The sequence below is a fragment of the Pezoporus wallicus genome, unplaced genomic scaffold (assembly GCF_028554395.1).
Source record: "Pezoporus wallicus isolate ANWC-B61680 ecotype Strahan unplaced genomic scaffold, APGP_CSIRO_Pwel_v1 contig_2240, whole genome shotgun sequence".
Lineage (NCBI taxonomy): Eukaryota > Metazoa > Chordata > Aves > Psittaciformes > Psittacidae > Pezoporus > Pezoporus wallicus.
Window position 1 is genome coordinate 99935 of NW_026635056.1, and position 22545 is coordinate 122479.

The 22545-nt window shown below is 46.9% G+C and overlaps 1 pseudogene; it reads right to left on the reverse strand.

Annotated features, from left to right (window-relative positions):
• The window catches only part of LOC130594885 (large neutral amino acids transporter small subunit 1-like), a 48660-nt pseudogene extending 26211 nt beyond the window's left edge, over positions 1–22449 (reverse strand).
• Between the last annotated feature and the right edge of the window lie 96 nt (positions 22450–22545).

The window sequence follows — 22545 nt, forward strand, 5'->3', positions numbered from 1 at the left end:
CCAATGAATGGGCATATGATGACGGTGCATTCCGTGTAAGTTTTCGCCACATGGGTCGTGTACATTCAACTTCTTCTGGATCTATAGGTGTTTCCCCTTTATTCGGCTTGATGTGATAGATCATTTCTACGATTGCCGATTCCCTCAGAGACTGGATGCCTTTGTCGATAGTAGTCCACTTGGCCGAACGACTCCTAACATCGTCCTTGTACAGAAACCTTTCTTTCACAGCTGCCGAGAGCCTCCTCCAAAGGCTGAGGGACTTTTTCTCTCTTGCAATTGCTTTGTCAATTCCCCCTTCTCTAGCAAGTGATCCCAGCTGCTTGGCTTCTGTACCTTCTAGTTCGTGACCATCGGCCCCATTGTCCCAGCATCGGAGTAACCAGGTGAACCCAGGACAGGGTTGTACGGGGGGGTTGTACAAGCGGGTTAGAGGAATTTGCTTGCTTAAACAAAAGTATTGTCTGTTGTAAATGCCTGCTAAGCAGAGCAAAGACTCCTGGTCCTATTGATAAGGAAAAGCAGACACTTGGTCCTATTGATGAGGAAAAGCAGACACTTGGTTCTATTGATAAGCAGCTATTGATAAGGAAAAGCAGACTCCTGAATCTGCTGATAAGAGGGATAAGCAGATGGTTTATGGCTGGGATACTACCCAAACCCTAAGGCCATACGTGAAGACTAAAAGGTGAAAAGTGCGAGAAGAGGAAGACTCATTTACTTCATCTTGAAGACCCCTACCCACAGGAGGAAGACTCAGTTACTTCATCTTGAGACCCCTGCCCATGACCAGAGGGGGCACTGCGCAGGTGCAGAGGACCTTCTGGCTCATTATAATACGAAGCGGGGATAGGACATGAATATGTATAGGCGTGTTGTGCAACCTTATAAATGTAGAGGGAAACAACACTGAGGCATGCATGACTTGGAATGACTTGGTGGAATTATCCCCGTGCATCTCAGTGCTGAATAAAAAGCATACCTACTTTACAACTTTAACGAGTTGTGGAGTCAATCCGCGCATCACATACATTACTTCATCCCATTTTCCTTGCCCCCTCAAAAACAACATTAATTGTAACAATGTATCATAGTTCAAAATCTCATTTTTAGGCTATTTTTTCCTGATCTTCCAAAGTATACAAAGGCCATCATTGGTTACAATATTTTATCAACGTTTTCTCATGTACCGAGCCCCCAGGAAACCCAGTTCTTTTCCTGTGTGCCAAAATGCACTCTAAAGGACTCTTTTTCAAGATCTCCCCACTCTGCTGATTTCCTAGTGTCAGTCTCACATTCACACACACACACGGGATCCCACAGACACACTCCACACAGTTACAGCACTCAAGACAGATACTAACATTGTATCAAACTAACAATTAACAGTTCTGTCACCAGCACCAAAATCACAAGAACATACTTGAAACAAAGACAACAATTAATAATGCATTTATAACAGTCTGTCACCAATACCAAAATCACAAGACCAAAACTATAAGTATAATAAGTCACAACACAAGTCATATACCAGTAAAATCCAAAACTTTTTCTACAAGAAACCCACTGCGTCTTGCAGGACCCAAACCACAAGATGCCCACTGATTCTTGTGGGTGTATACCAAAAGGACGCTAGCAGCTGGGTATACGCCTTTACCCACGAGATTTCCTATCTCGATTTACGGAAGGCTTCCTCACTGTGTGTACGCTTACCAAACCAATTAACCAAACCGAGATGCCCCCTGCATCTTAAAGACTATATAAAAGAAAAGAATACCTTTTATGAGATGGTCCTTGTCTGCTCCCACAGTGATCCGAATGAGTCGAGGGGTCCCTCCGGGAAAAACTCCCGCGGGCCCTAGGGGGCCCTGTCCTCAGAGAGGGTCCCATCTGGGGTTCCAAATTGATTCGGAGAAAACTCCAGAAACAAACTTGCCAACAGTTTCAAGTTGACAAGCAGGTATTCTTTATTGCGGCGCCGGGAGACACAGGGGATAGCTCCTCCTAACGTGTGTCCCCGAATTGCTATACAGGTCATCCTTATATGGTTACTGACCATATTACATCATTTTCCAAAAGGTTTCCGGCATGCATACAAAAATGTGGTGGTCTTTAAGGGTCGTTTACTTTTCCCAACAAGCTTAATTAACATTACAGACATAGCAATCATCCTGGCCTTCTACTTATCAGATAGTTTAACTGCTCTCATCCTGGACATCTGCTAGTCCGGGATACTCCCCATCCCAGGTCCTGTCCTTCTATTCTGCTTTTCTCACACCTTTTGTACTGGGGCCCTGAGGGCCTGAAACTATGTCAACTATCTCCAAGCACCGCAGTTATTTTCCATTACAAAGCCATCAAACTTAACATTACTTAGAACTGATTACATTTTGTACTTTTGTGCCTACAACACAACATTTCCCCCACAGGCTTGCAATCCCAGTCCTTCTTCTATACAGGACAAGCAGCTTGTACTTGCTGAAACTTCCCTAGTGCTGAGAAGGGACTCAGGGAGGACCCACCATGGAACTATCACACCTTGATGGGTCTTTCCAGCTCTGGTTTCCTGAAACACAGCCACATCATACCGATGATGGCCAGAGCCCCACACAGCCAGTTGAAGAAGTTGAAAAAGTTGATGAGAGAAAATGTTGTTGGAAAAGGCATAGAGCAGGGTCATGATGCACTGCATCCAAGAAAAAAAAAAAAAAGCCATCAGCTGTTATAGAATGTGGCTCAAATAAATTGACGAGAGCGAGACCAATGAATCAAATCGGTTTATGGAGCGAGCGACAGCAAGCAAAACAGCGCTGGGCGGCTGGGGAGTCTCCGCTCCACCAACGGCACGCACCCCACTTCCCCAGAGTCACTCTTCTTCATCCGATATACGTGTCACCTCCTGGCGTCCTCTGTGTCTGTGTGACCTGTAGATACGGGGTCTCATTCTGTCTCCTGGTGGGTGTTAGATAAGGGGTCTCATTCTGTCTCCTGGTGTGTGTGGGGAGGAAAGCTCCTTATCGCCTTCCCCATACATCGTTTATTTTAACGGATACCCCCTGTCTATAAGCAACATGTCAAAGCACCGTAATTTTCCAGTAGCTATTAAGCAAGCAAGTAACTAAGCAAGTAACTCCTAAGCAAGCAAGATTTGATTAACAAACAGGAATTTACTCCTTACATTCCCCCCTTTTTCTGTTTACCATTTTGTTCATCAAATCTTTGGAGTGCCGCGTGGCTTAAAATTAAGGCGTCTTCTACTGCAGATTCCTTATCTAGTGGCTGGTATTGAGCCCTAATGAGCATCAAGTGGGCGGCCTCTAGCCTGCTTTTTACAATTGCAGTCACTTTGTTAAACACACAGGGGCCAAAAGTTAGTCCCAGAATTACCAATATTAAGGGCCCTGCAATGGTAGACAGTAATGTAGTCAGCCATGGAGAGTAATTAAACCATGACTCATACCAACTTTGTTGGGCTTCTTGCTCCCTTTCCATGGGGGGCCTTATGGATGTACCCCTCCGGAACGAAATTGGAATGGAGGAATAGTATTGGCTCCCTATGGGAGAATCAAACTGGGAAACTGTCAGCATCTTATGATTAATGTAACGAACCCTTTCGACCAAGGGTGGATAACGGGGAAAACTTGGGGGGTACGATATAAGGAACCAGGAGCTGATAGCGGGGGCCTCATTTTAATAAAGAAGGAACCAATCCCACAAGATCCTAAACCTGTAGGACCTAACAACGTACTAGCAGAAAAACCACCAGAGGAAATTCCTAAAATAGATGAAGTGGGGGTTAAAAATGGCACAATAATTTCCAACTGCCCAGACTGGCCTGCAATTGTAGACAGTAATGTAGTCAACCATGGAGAGTAATTAAACCATGACTCATACCAACTTTGTTAGGCTTCTCGCTCCCTTTCCTTTTTTTCTAGTCCTCGTAACTTGGTCATGGTATCCCTTACAATTCCAGTATGATCATCATACACACAACATTCTTTCTTAAGTGCGGCGCAAAGCCCTCCTTGTTGTAGGAACATTAGGTCTAATCCTCTTTGATTTTGTAACACTACTTTAGATAACGACCCTACAGATTTTTCTAGGGCACTTATGGATTGTTCAATTCTGACTAAGTCCTCATCTACAGCCATTCTTAAGGTGTGAAATTCTTTACTTTCTTTTACTAATGAGGCTACTCCTGTACTTCTCAAGATCATCAAAGTGTCTATCCTTAATACAGTGAAAGGTTCTCGTTTAAACAGGTGATGGTCTTGGGCAGTCTGGTGGTCATACATAAAATTTTCAGGATGGTAAAGAATTCTTGGTATTATCATTACTTGGATACAAAAATCTGAGGAATCCTTAAACAATTCTAGCGACAGGCAAGGTGTTACACCTATGTTTGAGCAAACCCACTTGGCATTTTTGGCTGCTAATAACCACTTAGCTGTTTTTTTCCGTTTAGTAGCAGTTGTATTAACGTCACATAGATGTTTTTGACGTTTTGGAATTTTTCCTATGCATCTGCCCTTCCCAGTGACCTGAGTCAATGCTATCCCTTGATTTTCTTTTCCCCCTGTACATTCTGCTGGGTTAGAACACGCCTAGACTTTGTAGAAACTCCCACTGCTTCATAAAAAGGAGGCTTTATCCCATAACACAGCCAGCAACGTTTGGTTAGGTTGGGATTGGTGGCATTTAAAAACTGGAAACTAGCTTCCAATAATTTCCAAAGAAAGTTGTCTCCATTAATGTCCTTAGGATTTTGAGTGTCGTTTAATACAAGATTCATTGAGTTGTTGGAAATTATTGTGCTTAGCATCTTGTGGGATTGGTTCCTTCTTTATTAAAATGAAGCCCCCGCTATTGGCTCCTGGTTCCTTAGATTGTACCCCCCAAGTTTTCCCCGTTACCCACCCTTGGTCGAAAGGGTTCGTTACATTAATCATAAGATGCTGACAGTTTCCCAGTTTGATTCTCCCACAGGGAGCCAATACTATTCCTCCATTCCAATTTCGTTCCGGAGGGGTACATCCATAAGGCCCCCATTGTACCCTTAAAAAACCTGTCTGGATTTCCAGGGACCCAATCTGAGGCTATTGTTTCGCATCCCCAGTAGGCACACTAAAATTCCCGGGGGTTATTGCAATATCCTTTTCCTGGATTCGAGCTTGGGCAAAAGTAAAACCCCACACGATCTAAACACGGGCTTCTAGGCACTAGTTGACAGAGGCTAGCAGTAAAAGTGGGCTCTCCTGATGTGGTTATACTTTGGACTACTTGTTGATCTTCCCATCTGTACAGGGTCCACTTGAAAGGTTGATGGACATATCCTTTTACCGGGATTAATGTCCATTCCCATATCCAATAAATGATCCAGAAAATTGGTGGGTTACCTCCTCTCATAAATCCAGATTTCCAATCCTTCCCTCGAGATTTGGTAGGGGTCTTACTAACCACCTGGCCCATCCACTTAATTTGCATCTCTTTCCACCCTAAACTTTTTGTGGCTATGGTCCCTCTATATCCGCACCTTAGTACGCCTCTGCCTCCATCGCCTACTCCATTGCCTGGAGCAGCGAGGTCATTTTTCTTCTCGGCAGCAGTTGCAGTCTTCAGGGGCTCGTCCATAGTTGAATCCTAATATCCTTGAGGGCAGAGTTTAGGGCTCTCGGGTATATGTTCCCCTTGATCCAATTGTCTCCCCTTTTGGATATAGGTAGCCGCCCTTAAAGGCACTTATGAGCCCATCAGTTTTCTGATTCTCAATAATCAATTTTTATTCCTGGTTTTCCTTTGTTTCCAATAGCCTGTACCGTCTCTGGGGATATCTTACATCCTTGGGGCAATTTTTGAACAGTTGATCTTTCCGCTCCTGAGTCCACTAGGAACTCAACTTCTTGTTGCCAGGGACCCACTTTTAATTTTATCAAGGGCTCTGTTCTTTCTCGAGTCCCCAGCAGATAGAGCCCCTGACACCCCTAATCTTCCTTGAACATCTTCTCATCCATCATCCTTTCTACAGTCTTTCTTAACATGTCCTTTTCCTCCACAATAGAAACAAACCACCGTTCCTCGTTCTTTTTCCCTTGGAGGCCTCCGGGGTCCCGATCCCGATTGTCGGGATTCAGGCCCCTTCCTAGGAGTGGGTACCCTCTGTCCATCTCTGACCGCCGCTACCAGGTTTCTAACCTGCTTCTTGTGCATCTCCTCTTCCCTACGAACATATACCTTCTGAGCTTCTCTCAGTTCATCTAAACTGCTGTCCTGCCATCTTCTATTTTTTCCAGCTTCTTCCTAATATCCATCCATGATTTAGGTACAAATTGTGTTTTCAGCAAGGCTTGCCCTACCGGAGTGCTAGGATCTAGCCCTGAATAAAGTTGGAGATTTTTTTCTAAGTCTCTCGAACCATTCTGTAGGGGTTTCATCCTTCTTCTGGTGTTCACTGAAGGCTTTATTAACATTTTGTCCCCTAGGGACCGATTCCCTTATCCCCTGAACTATGATAGTCCTTAAGTCCTGCATATGGCCTCTATCCATTTCATTTTGATTATTCCAATTAGGCCTCTGGAGGGGCCACTTAACATCTGTCGTGGGACCTTGCTGATGTTGCTGGTCCCAAATCCTCATTCCGGCCCTCCGGATCATATCCCTTTCTTCTGCTGTGAACAAAATACCCAATATGGCCTGCAGTTCATCCCAGGTGTAAATGTTGGGCCCCAAAAACTGATCTACTAGTTCTGCAACTCCCAGGGGATCCTCTAATAAGTTACCCATTTCCTTCTTAAAGTCTCTAACGTCTCCTGAGTTCAAAGGGACAGAGACATATCCCATACGAGGTTGCGCTCCTCCCATTGCAACCTCCCGGAGGGGATATAGATTACCCCTGCTTTCCCTTGCCCTACTTTGGCTCCGGCTCACCTGCCTGTTCTCCTCGGGGGAACTAGGGGTAGAATATGAATCACTGGGGTAGTTTGGAGCTGTTGGTGGAGGAGAGGGCTGCAGTGGTGGTGGTGGTGGTATATAAGGGGGAGGTGAAATGGGGATTTCGTCCTCACTCCGTGTCTTCTTCTTTGCTCCCCCTTTTCTTTCTTTTAAAGGATACAAATTTGTCCTAGTCTCGGACCCTATCCATAAATGTGCATACTCACTTTCCTCCAAACTAAATGGTTCCTTTGAATTAATGTAAATATTTAAAGCCTGGCAGATCCAGTCCTCAAAGGACCCAAATACGGGCCAATACAAATGATCACCTCTAATTTGCTTACCTCCCCAAACCTCCATACAGTAATGTACCATTTTTACTTTGTCCTTACCCTGCCTAGAAGGGTAGTCATCCCAATATTTAATCATCAATCCCAACGGACTATCTGGTGGTATCTGGGGAAGCTTAGCCTTAAGCTCCGACCCCCCATGGAATCAGAAGGCTTGCTTTTCTTCTGTCCCATCTTCCGGAGTGCCTTCTCACACACACACAGTCTTTTTGCCCCCTGTTCGTGGCTCAGTCCCTCGCGGGAGATGGGAACCGCACTACTAAGGGGTCCGCACTCTCTTCGTCCTTAATTGGACATCTCACACAGGCACACTCCGGGATATCCAACCCCAACCGAACGGTTAACTGGCCTATACTTGCACACTCCTGCGTCTTCGTTCAGAGCTTCGTGCACAAAGATTACGGGGTTGCCGGCTTTCTTTTGCTTCCTGTTGAATTTAGGATTTGTCGGTTGAGGGTATGGTGAGATAGCACCCAAGCAAGGGCCACTATACAGAGGGGTGCCTCCCCTGTGTGGGGCTTAGCACCAGATTGCCTCTATCCGAGTCACGGCACCAAAATTGTTATAAATGTGGCTCAAATAAATTGACGAGAGCCAGACTAATGAATCAAATCAGTTTATTGAGCAAACAACAGCAAGCAAAACAGCGCTGGGTGGCCGGGGAGTCTCTGCTCCGCCAACGGCACACAACCCACTTCCCCAAAGTCACTGGTTTTATACTCTTCTTCATCCGATATACGTGTCACTTCCTGGCGTACTCTGCGTCTGTGTGACCTGTTGCTAAGGGGTCTCATGCTGCCTCCTGGTGGGTGTGGGGAGGATGGCTCCGGCCTGTTGATAAGGAGTCTCATTCTGCCTCCCGGTGGGTGTGGGGCGAAAGGCTCCTTGTCTCCTTCCCCCATACATCGTTTATTTTTCTGGACGCCTGCGGTCTATAAGCAAAATGTCGAAGTGTCGTAATTTTCCAGTAACTCTTAAGCAAGCAAGATTTGATTAACAAACAGGAATTTACTCATTACATTAGTAACAAAAAAAAACAACAAAAAACAAATAAAAACAAATAAAAGGAGGAAGAGGGCAATTAAAAGCAAGGGGCTTCTTCCTAAATCTGTTTTCCCCACCCAGAACTGCTTTGCTGTTCTGCAGGGGGCTAATGAGAAAAAGCACTCTAGCCTGAAACAGCCAACTGATGCACTGGTAAAGATCTCTACTGGTGCTGACCTGAAAAAGCAGTGGGTCATAGTAGTAGGGGATTCTACTTTGAAAGGGACAGAAGCACTCGTCTGTCAGCCTGACCCCATCTCAAGGGAGGTGTGTTGCCTACCAGGGGCATGGATCAGGGATGTTGCAGAGAGGCTGCCTGCTCTAGTAAGTCTCATGGACTATTACCCACTTCTGGTTATACATGTGGGTGATAGGGATATAGATAGTAGTAGCCTGGGGAACATAAAGAAAGATTACAGAGACCTGGGAGAGGTGGTTAGGGGCTCTGGAGCTCAGAGAGTCTTTTCGTCAATTCTGCAGGATACAGAGGAGAACCTAAAAAAAGCTAGGAGGATTGGCCAGGTTAATAAATGGTTAAGAGGGTGGTGTCATAATCAGGGGTTTGAGTGTCTTGAACACGGGACCCAAGTTTGTAGGCCAGGTCTAGTGGGGGCTGGTGGAGCTGCTCTGATAAAGAAGGGGGAAGAGCTGTTTTGGTAGGAGGCTTGCCACACTGGTCAAGGAGGCTTTTCACTAGATGCACTGGGGGAGGGGGGCATCATTCCATCCCAACACACCCAGTCGGTTGCCAGCACCTATAATAGATGCTCGGAGAAATGTAGAGATATTCCAGCCACTCCAGCCATTGAGCTGGCTTCACTTGGAGCTCTGCTCAAATGCCTCTATACAAATGCTTATAGCACGGGGAACATACAAGAGGAATTAGAGATGTGGGCATGTCTTCAGGGATATGATATAAGAGGCATCACAGAAACATGGTGGGATGGCTCTGATGACTGGAGTGTTGGAATAGAAGGTTACAGGCTCTTTAGAAAAGACAGGCCTGGCAGGCAGGGAGGGGGAGTTGCCCTTTATGTTAGGGATAGGCTGGAGAGTATGGAACTCTGTCTGGGGACAAGTGAGCAGTCCACAGAGAGTTTGTGGCGCAGGGTTAAAGGGAAACCAGCTATGGGAGACATTACTGTAAGGATCTGTTACAGACAGCCTGACCAAGAGGAATCTGTGGATGAAGCACTCCGTAGACAGATAGGAAAAGCCTCACGCTCACAGGCCCTTGTTCTCATGGGGGACTTGAACAACCCTGACATCTGTTGGAGCGATGGTACGGCCTGGCACAAGCAATCCAGGAGGTTCCTCGATTGTGTGGATGACAACTTCCTTCTGCAAGTAATAAAGGAGACAACAAGGAGAGGTGCCATGCTTGACCTTGTGCTCACCAACAGGGAAGGGTGTAAGCGGCGAAGAGAAGCAGACAGGCCAACCCAATATGGGTGATAAGCAAACTTCTACTTTATTTGTGACGCAGTTCACATATATATAGGAGTGGTATTCAGCCACTCCTCCTTGGCACAAAAGTATTGGTTAGCCCCACACAGCTTCCTCCACATTCTCCTCCCAGGTCCGGTCTCCGGTTACGTGTGGGGGCCACCCCCTGCCTTGCTCGCACAGTCCTCCAGAGCTCTATGGTCCTGCTCTCAGAGTCATTCTGAAACAATTCCCCCCTTTTTCTTTGTGCGAGCAAAGCATTATGGGTTATTCTGTTCACCTGTTTTATCACACAACTATAAACAAGTCTAATAGCTACGATGATTAACCTAACAATGATACATAAGTGCAATACTTTAAACAGCAGTGTTTGACTCAACCTGTAATGCCCCGTGAAGACAACCATCTAGTTATTCTTAGGATATTGCTCATTTACTATTGCTGGGTAAGCTGAGCCAGGGTTCTCAGCTGTGCGTGCATCAAATTAGCATAATCAGAGAGACTCATACAACACATTCCATCAAACTCTTCACATCCATGTCCCTGTTCCAACAACAAAAGGTTCTGCAGTGTTGCATGTCTTACAGAGTCAACATTAAAACAAATCAGAAATTGCCTTCGATGTAGAATTGTCTGCTTAGCAACTCAGCAACCCAGTCTGCTTAGTTGAGCCAAGGCCCCGGCTGAAGCACTTACAGTGATTTGGCATATTATGATTGGATACATGTTTTGAAGACCCTTAGTGACTAACATATAATTGGTTAAACACAGGTGTGAGAACTCAACCTTGAAAGCTTGCCAACAGTCCACAGTTCTCATTAACTTGGTGAATTCCAGCCTCTTATCTTGCTTGCTTAAGCTTCTTCCGGTCTCTCATGGCCTTGATGTATCTTTCAGGACTATTCAAAGTTTATGTACAAATTATGCATTCTCCTGTGAGAACACTGTCTCCACATCTTCCCCCTTTATGTTTTATATATGGTTTGGGTGACCCTACTTGAGCAGGGGATCTAGGTTAGATTATATCTCCAACATATGCCAACTAGAGGCTGCTGGGCCTGCCCCTTTTTTTCTCCTGTATGGTTCTCTGACAACAGGCTGTATAGCTCTCTGATCCTTCACATCAAGGTCTGGTATGGCATGTGTCCCCACCGCTCCACGCCTGCTGGGTTGCAGCCAACAGCAGAGCTAAAGGTTCTTCTTAGTGGCAAACACAGAGGCCAACCCAGTCTTGCCCTTGATTGTGGTAGCAGGCATTTGGTCAGCCTCAGTCCTTGCACCTTGTTGTCAATGCACAGTTTCACCTGCTTTATCCAGTAACAAGTCGCTACTGCAGCAAGGCACACACAAATTTACATTAGCAGAGTAACTATTACAGGGTGCAGCAGCATGTTGAAGATGCTGATGGCAGTGAGGGGCTAGCCAAAGAAATTTCTTACCAGTGGAATTCTCCCACCCTCTTAATTTGTTCCATCACCTGCTTTATAACACTACCATTGTATTAAAATCTTTCTAGCTTTTGCCTTAGCATTTTCTAGCAGCTACTGCAAATTTCCATACTCTAACATCTCTTTTACAAGTGACAAATCTATACAATACAAGGTGCAATTTCTTATTAGCAACTAGCTAGTAAATACAGGTGGTTTTATACACAAAATCACAACCTCTAATAATAGCTACTTTACAAGCACACATATTCAGGATGTTACTTTTCAGGTGTCCCCAAGTGATGTTTTGCAGTTAATCGTTCTTTCTCTTTCTCTATCTCATTCTGCTTGGGGTATTCATGGTCAGCTCCTGTAGCTGAGGCATCAGGTTTTTCCATTCGTCTGTCCAGCTCATGGCAAGGCTTCACAAACTTTGCAGGCAGTCACCATGGACCTGTAGGCAGGAGGGCACAAATATACCCCCTCCCCCAGGTTATCACACACCACACAACTACAATATTTGAAGCACAAAATCCAGACAATCATTACTCCCACTACAGTCCCACGTACAGAACGTGGCACAAGGACCCTGTGGAGACTAACAGAAAAACAGCTCCGAGAAGCATCATTGCAGTGCGAGGTGGCAGGCTCAACCTTAGGGGGCGCCCCCGCAGAGGCTCTGCCTCCCCACATCGTATGAGGCTTGGGCTTTTATACTGACCAAAATGCACATTCATTCCAACACAGGTGGCCAGCCTGTGCTGGAAGAAGTGGCCAGCAGTATCTGGTCAGTATGTCCAGTACCTGGACATACTTATATTTACCAACTTCTAGTACATGAGTATCACAGAGAAACTGTATGGGCTCCCCCTGTCAATTGCAAGAAAAAATCATAACATATACAGCTTGAGTATAAGAGGATTTTAACACATACGTGGTCACTGTTTGTCAGGCCTCCTTAACTATTTTGAGATCAAGAGCTTCCCACTCTTTAGCCCCCTGCTGTGTAGTAAACACAGGATATGCAAAGATCCCCATTGCAGAAAATTCCCCAGTAATGATCACATCCTTGGTTACCCATTGTTACAACTGAGCGTCTCCAGGGCCAGTGAGTCTGAGCAGATGGACCCGGGAGAGGAAGAATCAGAGTCTGGAAGCAGAGGATATAAATCTGGCTCAGATTCAGGGGATTCGGGGGCTGTTCCTGCGCCGAACTCGGGGTCTCCGTTGCTCGCAGCTGTGTCTTTCTTATCAGATGTCTCTCGTTCGGTATGTGGCCATCTGCAGACCTCGCTCCTCCGTGACTGAGTTAAAATTTTTTTCACTCTAGGGCATAGTGGGTTGGAGAGGCTCGCGGTTCCTTTAAATCTCCCGCTAGCGCATGATCTCTATTTTCTACTGCGTGCTTCAAAATGGCGCCGCCATCGATTCGGCGCCAAGGCACTGCCCTCTTTCTTTCGGATTCCTCGACATTTATCATGCGTATACCTTCTAATATACTTTCTCTGTCCTTTTCAAAGTCCCTACTTTCGGAACTGGGGTGGTGGGGGAGCAGGGGGTTACACCTCCTCCGCGGCACCTTCTGAAGGAGGGGGAGAAAAGGAAGGGGGGGTGGGGGTGGGAAACCCTGTGCTCCTGCGAGCTGGGGGGAACGAGTTGTAATCTTCCCCCGGTTTCAACCGACCGGGGACATCTGCTCCTAGTTTCTCCGTTGCTACTGCGGCAGTTTTCTTTTCCACCTTGTATCTTTTTATACAGTTTATTACTTCTCTCCGTGGTTTACCGAGTTTCTTTGCCGTTTTATCATCATTAAGCATTGAGTCAAATAGTTCTTCACCAAACTTTCGCCACTCACTCTCCTCAAAAACTGTATTAGGATCTACAAAAAATCCCTTAGCCTTCCCTACAGCCACTAGACCTGCTAGCTGCTTTAGAGTCTCAGGCTCAATTCCCTGCTTTTATAAAAAGCACTGTAATAAGTCCAGGGCTACCTCTCGGTCCATTTTCATGGCCAGCCTTTTCTGGATCGTCTTCTTCTGGGTCGTCCTGTAACCTCGGTCTCCGGATCGGCCTCCCGACGCAGCAGTGTCTGGTTCGCCCCAGCGGCGGACTCCTTTCGGTTAGTCCAAGCATCCGGGTCCATCACGCCACAGCAGCAGCATTGCCCGCGCTCCCCAGCCGCTGCCGCTGGCGCCCCTCACTTGCCGTTCTGGGTCCCCGTTTGTCAGGGCCCTGTATCCGGGTCCCCGTTAAACCGGGGCCCTGTATCCGGGTCCCCGTTAACCGGGGCCCTGTATCCAGGTCCCCGTTAAACTGGGGCCCTGTATCCGGGTCCCCGTTAACAGGGGCCCTGCATTCCGGGTCCCCGCTAGTCGGGGCCCTGTATCCGGGTCCCCAGTGACCAGGGCCCTGTAGTCCGTGTCCCTGTTCAGGCGCCATTTGTAAGCAGCGAGGAGAAGCAGACAGGCCAACCCAATATGGGTGATAAGCAAACTTCTACTTTATTTGTGACGCAGTTCACATATATATAGGAGTGGTATTCAGCCACTCCTCCTTGGCACAACAGTATTGGTTAGCCCCACACAGCTCCCTCCACATTCTCCTCCCATGTCCGGTTTCCGGTTACCTGTGGGGGCCACCCCCTGCCATGCTCGCACAGTCCTCCAGAGCTCTATGGTCCTGCTCTCAGAGTCATTCTGCAACAGAAGGGCTGGTTAGAAATGTGACACTCCAGGGCAGCCTTGGATGCAGCTATCAGGAGATAGTCGAATTCGAGATCCTCAGGACAATTAGAAGAGCATGTAGCAAGCTCACTGCCCTGGACTTCAAGAGAGAAGATTTTGGCCTCTTCAGGAAACTGCTTAGGAAGGTTTCATGGGATATAGCTGTAGACGGTGGGGGGGCAAGGCTGTTGGTTGATATTCAAGGATCACCTACTGCAAGCTCAGGAGTGTTGCATCCCAACTAGAAGGAAGTGCAGCAGGAGGGCCAGGAGACCTCCTTGGATTGATAAGGAGCTGCTGAGGACAATTCAAATGAAAAAAGAGGCTTATAAAAGGTGGAAGCAAGGACAGGGGGCCTGCGAATAATACAGGGATGTTGTTCAGGAAGCTAGGGACCAGGTTAGGAAAGCTAAGGCCCAGTTAGAATTAAACTTGGCTAGGGATGTTAAGGATAACAGGAAGGGATTCTATAGGTACGTAGTGAATAAAAAACAGATTAGGGACAATGTAGGCCCCCTCTGGAAGCTATCGGGAGATCTAGCTACGCAGGATTTGGAGAAGGCTAGGTTCTGAGTGACTTCTTTGCCTCGGTCTTCACTGACAAAGGCTCTGACCGCACCACCCAAGTCTTGGAAGGTAGACACAGGGACTGTTAGAATGAAGACCTTGGGCCCACTGTAGAAGAGGATCTGGTTTGAGACCATCATAAAAACCTGAACATATACGAGTCCATGGGACCCGATGAAATCCATCCATGGGTCTTGAAGGAGCTGTCGACTGAAGTTGCTGAGCCACTGACTATCTGTCCTTGGTTCAGCCGTAGCAGTCATTTTTCTCCTTCTTGGTAGCTGGTGCAGGCTGTGTTTTGACTTTCGGCCTGGGAACAGAGCTGATAACACTGATGTTTTAGTCTGGCCAAGGACTTTGTGAGCCTCATGCTCTGCCAGGGAGGAGGGGAAGCCAGGAGGAAGCAGAGACGGGACACCTGACCCAAACTGACCAAAGAGGTATTCCATACCACAGTCATACCCAGGATGTAACTGGGAGTTACCCGGAAGGACACGGGGTCTTCTGGGTCAGACTCATTTTTTGGCGGGTGGTATCGTATTCTCTTCCCTTGTTATTTTCTCTTATCATTGTTGGTGATGGACTGTTCTTGTCTCAACCCGTGGGAGTTGCATTCTTTTGGTTCTCCTCCCCATCCTGGGGGGGAGGGGGGGAGGAAAGAAAGGGGAAGGAAAAAGGGGGGAGTGAGTGAACGACCTGTCTGGATGGGTTTAAAGCATGACACCATCATATTTGAAAAATCATGGCAGTCAGGTGAAGTTCCCGATGACTGGAAAAAGGGAAATATAACCCCCATTTTCAAGAAGGGGAAAATGAATGACCTGGGGAATTGCAGACCAGTCAGTCTAACCTCTGTGCCTGGCAAAATCTTGGAGCAGATTCTCTTTGAAGGCATGCTAAGGCACATGAAAAACAACAAGGTGCTGGGTGACAGCCAGCATGGCTTCACTAAGGGGAAATCCTGCCTGACCAATTTGGTGACCTTCTATGATGTGGCTATGGAACTGATGGACAGGGGTAGAGCAGTTGATGTCATCTGCCTGGACTTGTGCAAAGCGTTCAACACTGTCCCACACGCCATCCTTGTCTCGAAATTGGAGAGACATCAATTTGATGGATGGACCACTCGGTGGATAAAGAACTGGCTGGATGGCCACACGCAAAGAGTTGTGGTCAATGGCTCAGTGTCCAGCTGGAGACCAGTAACGAGTGGTGTCCCTCAGGGATCGGTTGGGACCGGTCTTGTTTAACATCTTCATCGCTGACATGGACAGTGGGATTGAGTGCGTCATCAGCAAGTTTGCCAATGACACTAAGCTGTGTGGTTCGGTTGATACCCTGGAGGGAAGGAATGCCATCCAGAGGGACCTTGACATGCTTGTGAGGTGTGCTGATGCCAACCTCATGAAATTTAACCATGCCAAGTGCAAGGTCCTACACCTGGGTTGGAGCAATCCCAGGCACAGCTACAGGTTAGGCAGAGAAGCGATTCAGAGCAGGCCTGTGGAGAAGGACTTGGGGGTGCTGGTCGATGGGAAAATGAACATGAACTGGCTTCAGTGTGCGTTCGCAGCCCAGAAAGCCAACCGTATCCTGGGCTGCATCAAAAGGAGCGTGACCAGCAGTTCGAAGGAGGTGATCCTGCCCTTCTACTCTGCTGTTGTGTCACCTCACCTGGAGTATTGTGTGGAGTTCTGGTGTCCTCAACATAAAAAGGACATGGAACAGTTGGAACAAGTCCAGAGGAGGGCCATGAGGGTGATCAGGGGACTGGAGCACCTCCCATTTAAAGACAGGCTGAGAAAGTTGGGGCTGTTGAGCCTGGAGAAGAGAAGGCTGCGTGGAGACCTCATAGCAGCCTTCCAGTATCTGAAGGGGGTCTATAGGGATGCTGTGGTGGGACTCTTCATTAGGGACTGTAGTGACAGGTCAAGGGGTAACAGGTTAAAACTTAAACAGGGGAAGTTTAGATTGGCTGTAGACACCCTGAGCAGGTCACAGTTCCAGCTCTCTACTGACTTGCAATTCCAGGAACCCCCTCATGCTTAAACAGGTTCAGAGCTGAGATCCAATTAAGTTAGCGCGAAGTGGAATGATGCTGACATTTCGCCATGTAGCAGAGATACCAGAAGCATCCACACCCTCATATTTCCAGAGTTCTGAAAGAATAAATTAACAAGCACTTATGTGCCACCTCCCAAGAGCTATGCCAACCACTGCGGCACAGTTGGGGCCAAAAGGCAGCACAAGAACTGCTTGGGGGAAGAGATAAGTGAAGAATTTCTATACTGGGCATGACGTGCTGTGGTATGGAATACCCCTTTGGCTAGTTTGGGTCAGGTGTCCTGTCTCTGCTTCCTCCTGGCTTCCCCTCCTTCCTGGCAGAGCATGAGACTGAAAACGTCCTTGGTCAGAGTAAACATAACTGAGCAGCAACTAAAAACTTCAGTGTTATCAGTGTTTTTCCCAGGCTTAAAGTCAAAACCACAGCACTGCACCATCTGCTAAGAAGGAGAAAAATGACTGCTACTGCTGAACCCAGGACCCAAAGATGAAAAGTACATGGTAAAGACTGCTTACTTCATCTTGAAGATCCCTGCTCACAACCACCAGAGGGCAGTCTGCAAGCTCCAAGAGAAGGAAATTTATGATAATGAGTTCCTGGAACTAACTGTAATAACCCCACCACTCTCTCGGGAATCTAATGAATATGCATGTTTGTGTGCAATAAATATCTGCTTGCTTAACCCCTTGGTGTTCAAGTTAAGAGGAGCGATCCCCCTTGCCCCCGGGAAAAATGAAGGACAAAAATTTCTGCTACTGATGAACCCAGGACAGAGGGCTTACAATCAGTCTGTAATTTGGGATGTGCATTCTCCAGAACCCCACAACACCTAAGAAAGCTTGTGCCTCTTTCTTATTGGTTGGTGGAGACATTGCTTTTATCTTGTTGTTCACATCTGTGGGGATCTGGCAAAGGACATCTTGGACATCTTCCCATTTCATTCACAAAAATCGGATCTCCTGTGGAGGTTCCTTGACCTTACTCCATTTTGTGGAAAATCGGTCCTTCATCAGTATTTGCATTATTTTCCTCCCTTTCTCAAAGACTTTTTCCACTGTATTGCCCCACACGATAATGTCATCAATGTATTGCAGGTGTTCTGGAGCTTGCCCCTGTTCCAGTGAAGTCTGGATCAGCCCATGGCAGATGGTAGGGCTGTGTTTTTACCCCTGGGGAAGTCAGGTTCAAGTGTACTGGATGTCCCTGTGTTGTAGTTTAAGCACAGCCTGTAACTGAGAACCACACAGCTGCTCAGCTCACTCCACCAACTTCGTCCTCTCAACGCTCCCCATTTTCTATACTGGGAATGATGTGCTGTGGTATAGAATACCCCTTTGGCTAGTTTGGGTCATGTGTCCTGTCTCTGCTTCCTCCCAGCTTCCCATCCTCCCTGGCAGAGCATGAGACTGAGAAAGCCCTTGATCGGAGTAGATATTCCTTAGCAACAACTAAAGCATTGGTGTTATCAGCACTGTGCTCAGACTAAAGTCAAAATCACATCACTGCACCAGCTACTAAGGACAAAAATGACTGCTATTGCTGAACCCAGGACACCAATTTACCCACAGCCTGAAAAGTAATAAGGCAATCTGCCTGCAAATTCTTACAACTAGGGAGTCCTGACTGTTTCGTGATGAACATAAAATAAGCCATGCTAACAATGAGCAACTTGACCTACCTTGCCACAGGAAGATTTCCCTGTAGTGAATTCCCACACCTTTACTTGGCAACCATAATATGCATTCACTTTGTCTCATAAAAGTAGTAGTCTTGCATACCAACTGTCTGTAGATTGTGATCTTGACAGCAAAAAATACCAATGTGTAGTTAAATTCTACTTACCATCCACCTTGTTTTCCTCAGCATCTTAAGGGGAACAAAATTCCTTATGCTATTCCTTCTTTCTTTCAAGACTGTGATTTATTTCAATGCCTAGGAATTCTGTTTCTGTACTTCAGGGTGGCAAATACTGAACAACACGTTATTTACTCAACTGTTCCAACACCAGGAACACTGAAAGTAGAAACAAGTAACTTTTGTCATTTCTTTTACTAGAAATCACACAGCCAATCCCATTTTATGTGCAGATATGAACCTTGCAAAGAATACATCTGGTACTCTTCTAGATGGCTGGGTTTTTGCTATAGGTCAACTGTATTCCAGCCCAGGGCCCCAAATCCCCCTATTGCTTCCTGAACTGTTCTTCCCCTCTTTGAGATAACTCGTTAATGGATGATCTAGAGTGTTGTCGTGGTTTAAACCCAGTCAGGTAACTTGTTCACTCACTCCCAGTGAGTGGTGTCGAGCTGACAACAATCAAGGTCCGTGTTCGTCTCCCCCCCCTCCCTGCACCGGGGCTCTCCCCTTCCCCGCTCCCGGAGGAACGGGGAGGAGGATCGAGAGAGTGCAACTCCCACGGGTTGAGACAAGAACAGTCCAGCAACAAATCACCACCGCTACTATCAGCTAAAACAATGATAAGGGAAAATAACAAGGGAAGAGAATACGATACCACCGGCCAAGAAAACGAGTTCCACCCGGAAGCCCCTGTCCTTCCGGGTAACTCCCAGTTACCCCCCACCCCGGGCATGACGTGCTGTGGTATGGAATACCTCCCCGGCTAGCCCGGGTCAGGCGCCCCGTCTCTGCCTCCTCACAGCTTCCCCTCCTCCCTGGCAGAGCATGAGCCTCACAGAGTCCTTGGTCAAGGTAAACATCACTTAGCAACAACCGAAAACATCGGCTTCACCAACGCTGCTCTCAAACTAGAAGTCAAAACACAGCACTGCACCAGTTAACACAAAGGAAAAACATGACTGCTACTGCTGAACCCAGGACAAGTGTATGCACAAATAGGTAACTTTTCCTACCCTAGGGCTCTTGAAAAATAAATATCTTATTTGATAAGGGTATGTTTCGAACAACCATATGTTGTGGTTTAAACCCAGTCAGGCAGCTCGTTCACTCACTCCCCCCCTTCTTGCCCTCCCCCTACTTCCTGAGGGACGGGGAGGAGAATCGAAAGAATGCAACTCCCACGGGTTGAGATAAGAACAGTTTAGTAACTAAGGTATAACACAAATCACTACTGCTACCACCAATAATAATAATGATAAAGGAAATAACAAGGGAAGAGAATATAACACCTCACTACCAGCTGACCAATAACTCGCCCCCCCCCCCCGACCGACTGAGCACCGACCCATACCTAGTCCAACCCTGCAGAGACCAAGCCCTTCTGAGTCACTCTCAGTTGCCTCCTGAGCATGACGTGCTGTGGTATGGAATACCTCTTTGGCTAGCTTGGGTCAGGTGTCCTGTCTCTGCTTCCTCCCAGCTTCCTCTCCTCCCTGGCAGGGCATGAGACTCACAAAGTCCTTGGTCAGGGTAAACATTACTTAGCAACAACTAAAAACATCGGTGTTATCAGCACTGTTCCCAGGCTGAAAGTCAAAACATAATGCTGCACCAGCTACCAAGAAGGAGAAAAATTGACTGCTGCTGCTAAACCTAGGACACCGTATAACAAGGCTGCTTGCTAGTCCACAGAAGTTTTGTGTGACTCATAAGCCCTTGGATCAGCTTTACTTCATTTATTGTTCCTAGTTCCCTATGTGGCTTTGGCACCAGACAATTGAAAAATGTTACAGAAAACTAACTTGCTGAAGGCAAGGGGTGATGAACCAACCTTTCGTATCAAAACAGACAAACAAAAATTTAACCCAAAGCATAAACAATATAGTAGCCAGCAGTGCAGAGGGGAGTAAATTTTAAAGAAGAAGCACATGTAAATGACACAGATTTGTAGATCTGGCAACTCTTTACCTTGGCTTTTCAAGATAAAAGTTCAAGCTAAAATACTGCTTCAGGAAACCTACTAATTGCTAGCAAAAGAAAGTTGGAGACACATTACTTATTGGAGTAACATAAGTGGGAATGACATGTGTCATCAAGAAATTTCATGCTGCAATCCACCCTGTCACTGAACAGATCTCACCATGGGCAAGTCTGCTTTACTCCTGTATTTGTTTTCTGATCAGTAAAATAAGAACAGGGACAACTCATCCTACCTATTTTGGGAAAAATCCAGCAGATGAGAAGTTACTTATTATTAGAAATGTATTCTCAAAGGCTTCGTAAACTACAGTATGTTCTTTCACAACAAAACTTTAATGTAAAGCAGTAAGAAAGTCCATCTAATCAATGCTCTATTTCTGCTAGCTTCTCAGCAAAAAATGTTAATGCCACATGCATGGATGCCCCTTTTCTCTGTGTCTCTGAGGAAACATATTGTCCCTTCGGATAGCATGAACAAGCACACTTCTCAAAACCTCAAATGAAAAAAAAATGAAAGAATACCTGACCATAACCAAATAAATGTTTTATAAAGCCCTCAGAAAAAATTATATCCTCTCCTAATATGTATCTTTACAATAGCACAAGGACTTCCAGTGGAGTAGAACGCAGATTGAATAGAAAATGAGGAGAGAAAGGCAGAAAATGGTCCTGTATTTAAAGGATGAAGAATTTGGATGGGGTGACACTGCAGTAACTGGTGGAATGGAAAATGGGGCTTCAGTGCCAAAACTGCAGACCTCAAAATACCATAGATACAATAAAAACTGCAGCAGGAGAGATATCCGTGTGTCATGGTAGACATCAGGGGTCCTAAATTCATCACAGCATGACTGAACTTCTCCACAAGTCAATTTCTCATGAGATGTAATGTTTGTTAGCAAAATAAACCAACAACAAACCAGGTTTTGAGCATGGCATCAGTGCACATACAGCTGAGAAACATCTAATTTCACAACTGGTGCTGAAAACAGCCAGGCACTGCAGCACAGGCCATGTTCAGCTTGTGACAGATATTGCCTAAAGTTATCCTCACCTACCTCTGCATATAAATGCCCATCCCAGTAACTGCAGCACCCCAGCACCGTGGGGTTGAAAGAGCATTTTACCCTGCCTGACCACACTCCTGCAGGAGAACACCAAAAGTCCCGTGCCAGCACACAGGCATTTATTGCATGCTGTTTGCTGCATTGCCAGGAATCAGTCTCGCTAGCCCATAACTGGCATTTTGGGCTTTTTTTCCCCCTCAATTTATTTGGGATGGGGCCATATTTCTTACTCATGCTGTTCCAAACAGCCCCAATATGCATCCAGTGTAGCACAGGAGAGATGGAGCACCTCTTACAAAGTGATGGGCTCAAGGCAGCTAGCTGTTCAGGCAGACTTTTTGGGGAAGGTGATGGTGAGCAAGGAGCCACCTGGGGCAGCTGGACAGCAGAGGGTCTGAGAGTACTTACAGACACAGAGACAGGCTGCCAGCTTGGCAGCCTTGTCAGGCACTGGGCAGGTGGGGGAGGTGGGCTTGAGCAGGTAGGTGGCAAAAAATGGAGCCATGATGTACTGTGAGGAGGACCGGATGATGAGTAGCTCTATCCAGAGCTTAAGGAAGGCAGGCAGGGAGCCGTATGCCTCCAGCCTGTAGGCATAGTCCCCGCCGGACTTGGTGATGGCAGTGCTCAGCTCAGCGTAGCACAGAGCACCCACAATGGAGAAGGCCCCACAGACGGCCCACACCACAGCCCGGGAGAGCCAGCCTTCTGCAGCACAGCAGTGGGGGTGACAAAAATGCCGGAGCCGATGATGGTTCCTATGATGATGGCCACGCCGTTGAGCAGCGTGATGGAGCACTGCAGGATCGCCCCCTCTCCCTTAGGCGAGGCACATGGCGAGGGCGAGTGGACGCAGCCGTTCTCCTGCACCCCACCTTCCACAGTGCCCAGAGTCTTCACTGCTTGCTTTTCCTCTTGCTGCTCCAGCGAGAAGGCCGAGCCCACCGTGCTCCTCTTCTTCACTGCGCTGCTGCTATTGCTGCCACTGCCCAACATGGCAGTGTGAAGCAGAAAAACAAAAAACCCACATCCCAACGACACCATGCAGCCTCCCCTTTTGTTCTGGCAGTGGAGGGCAGCATGCGCAGATCA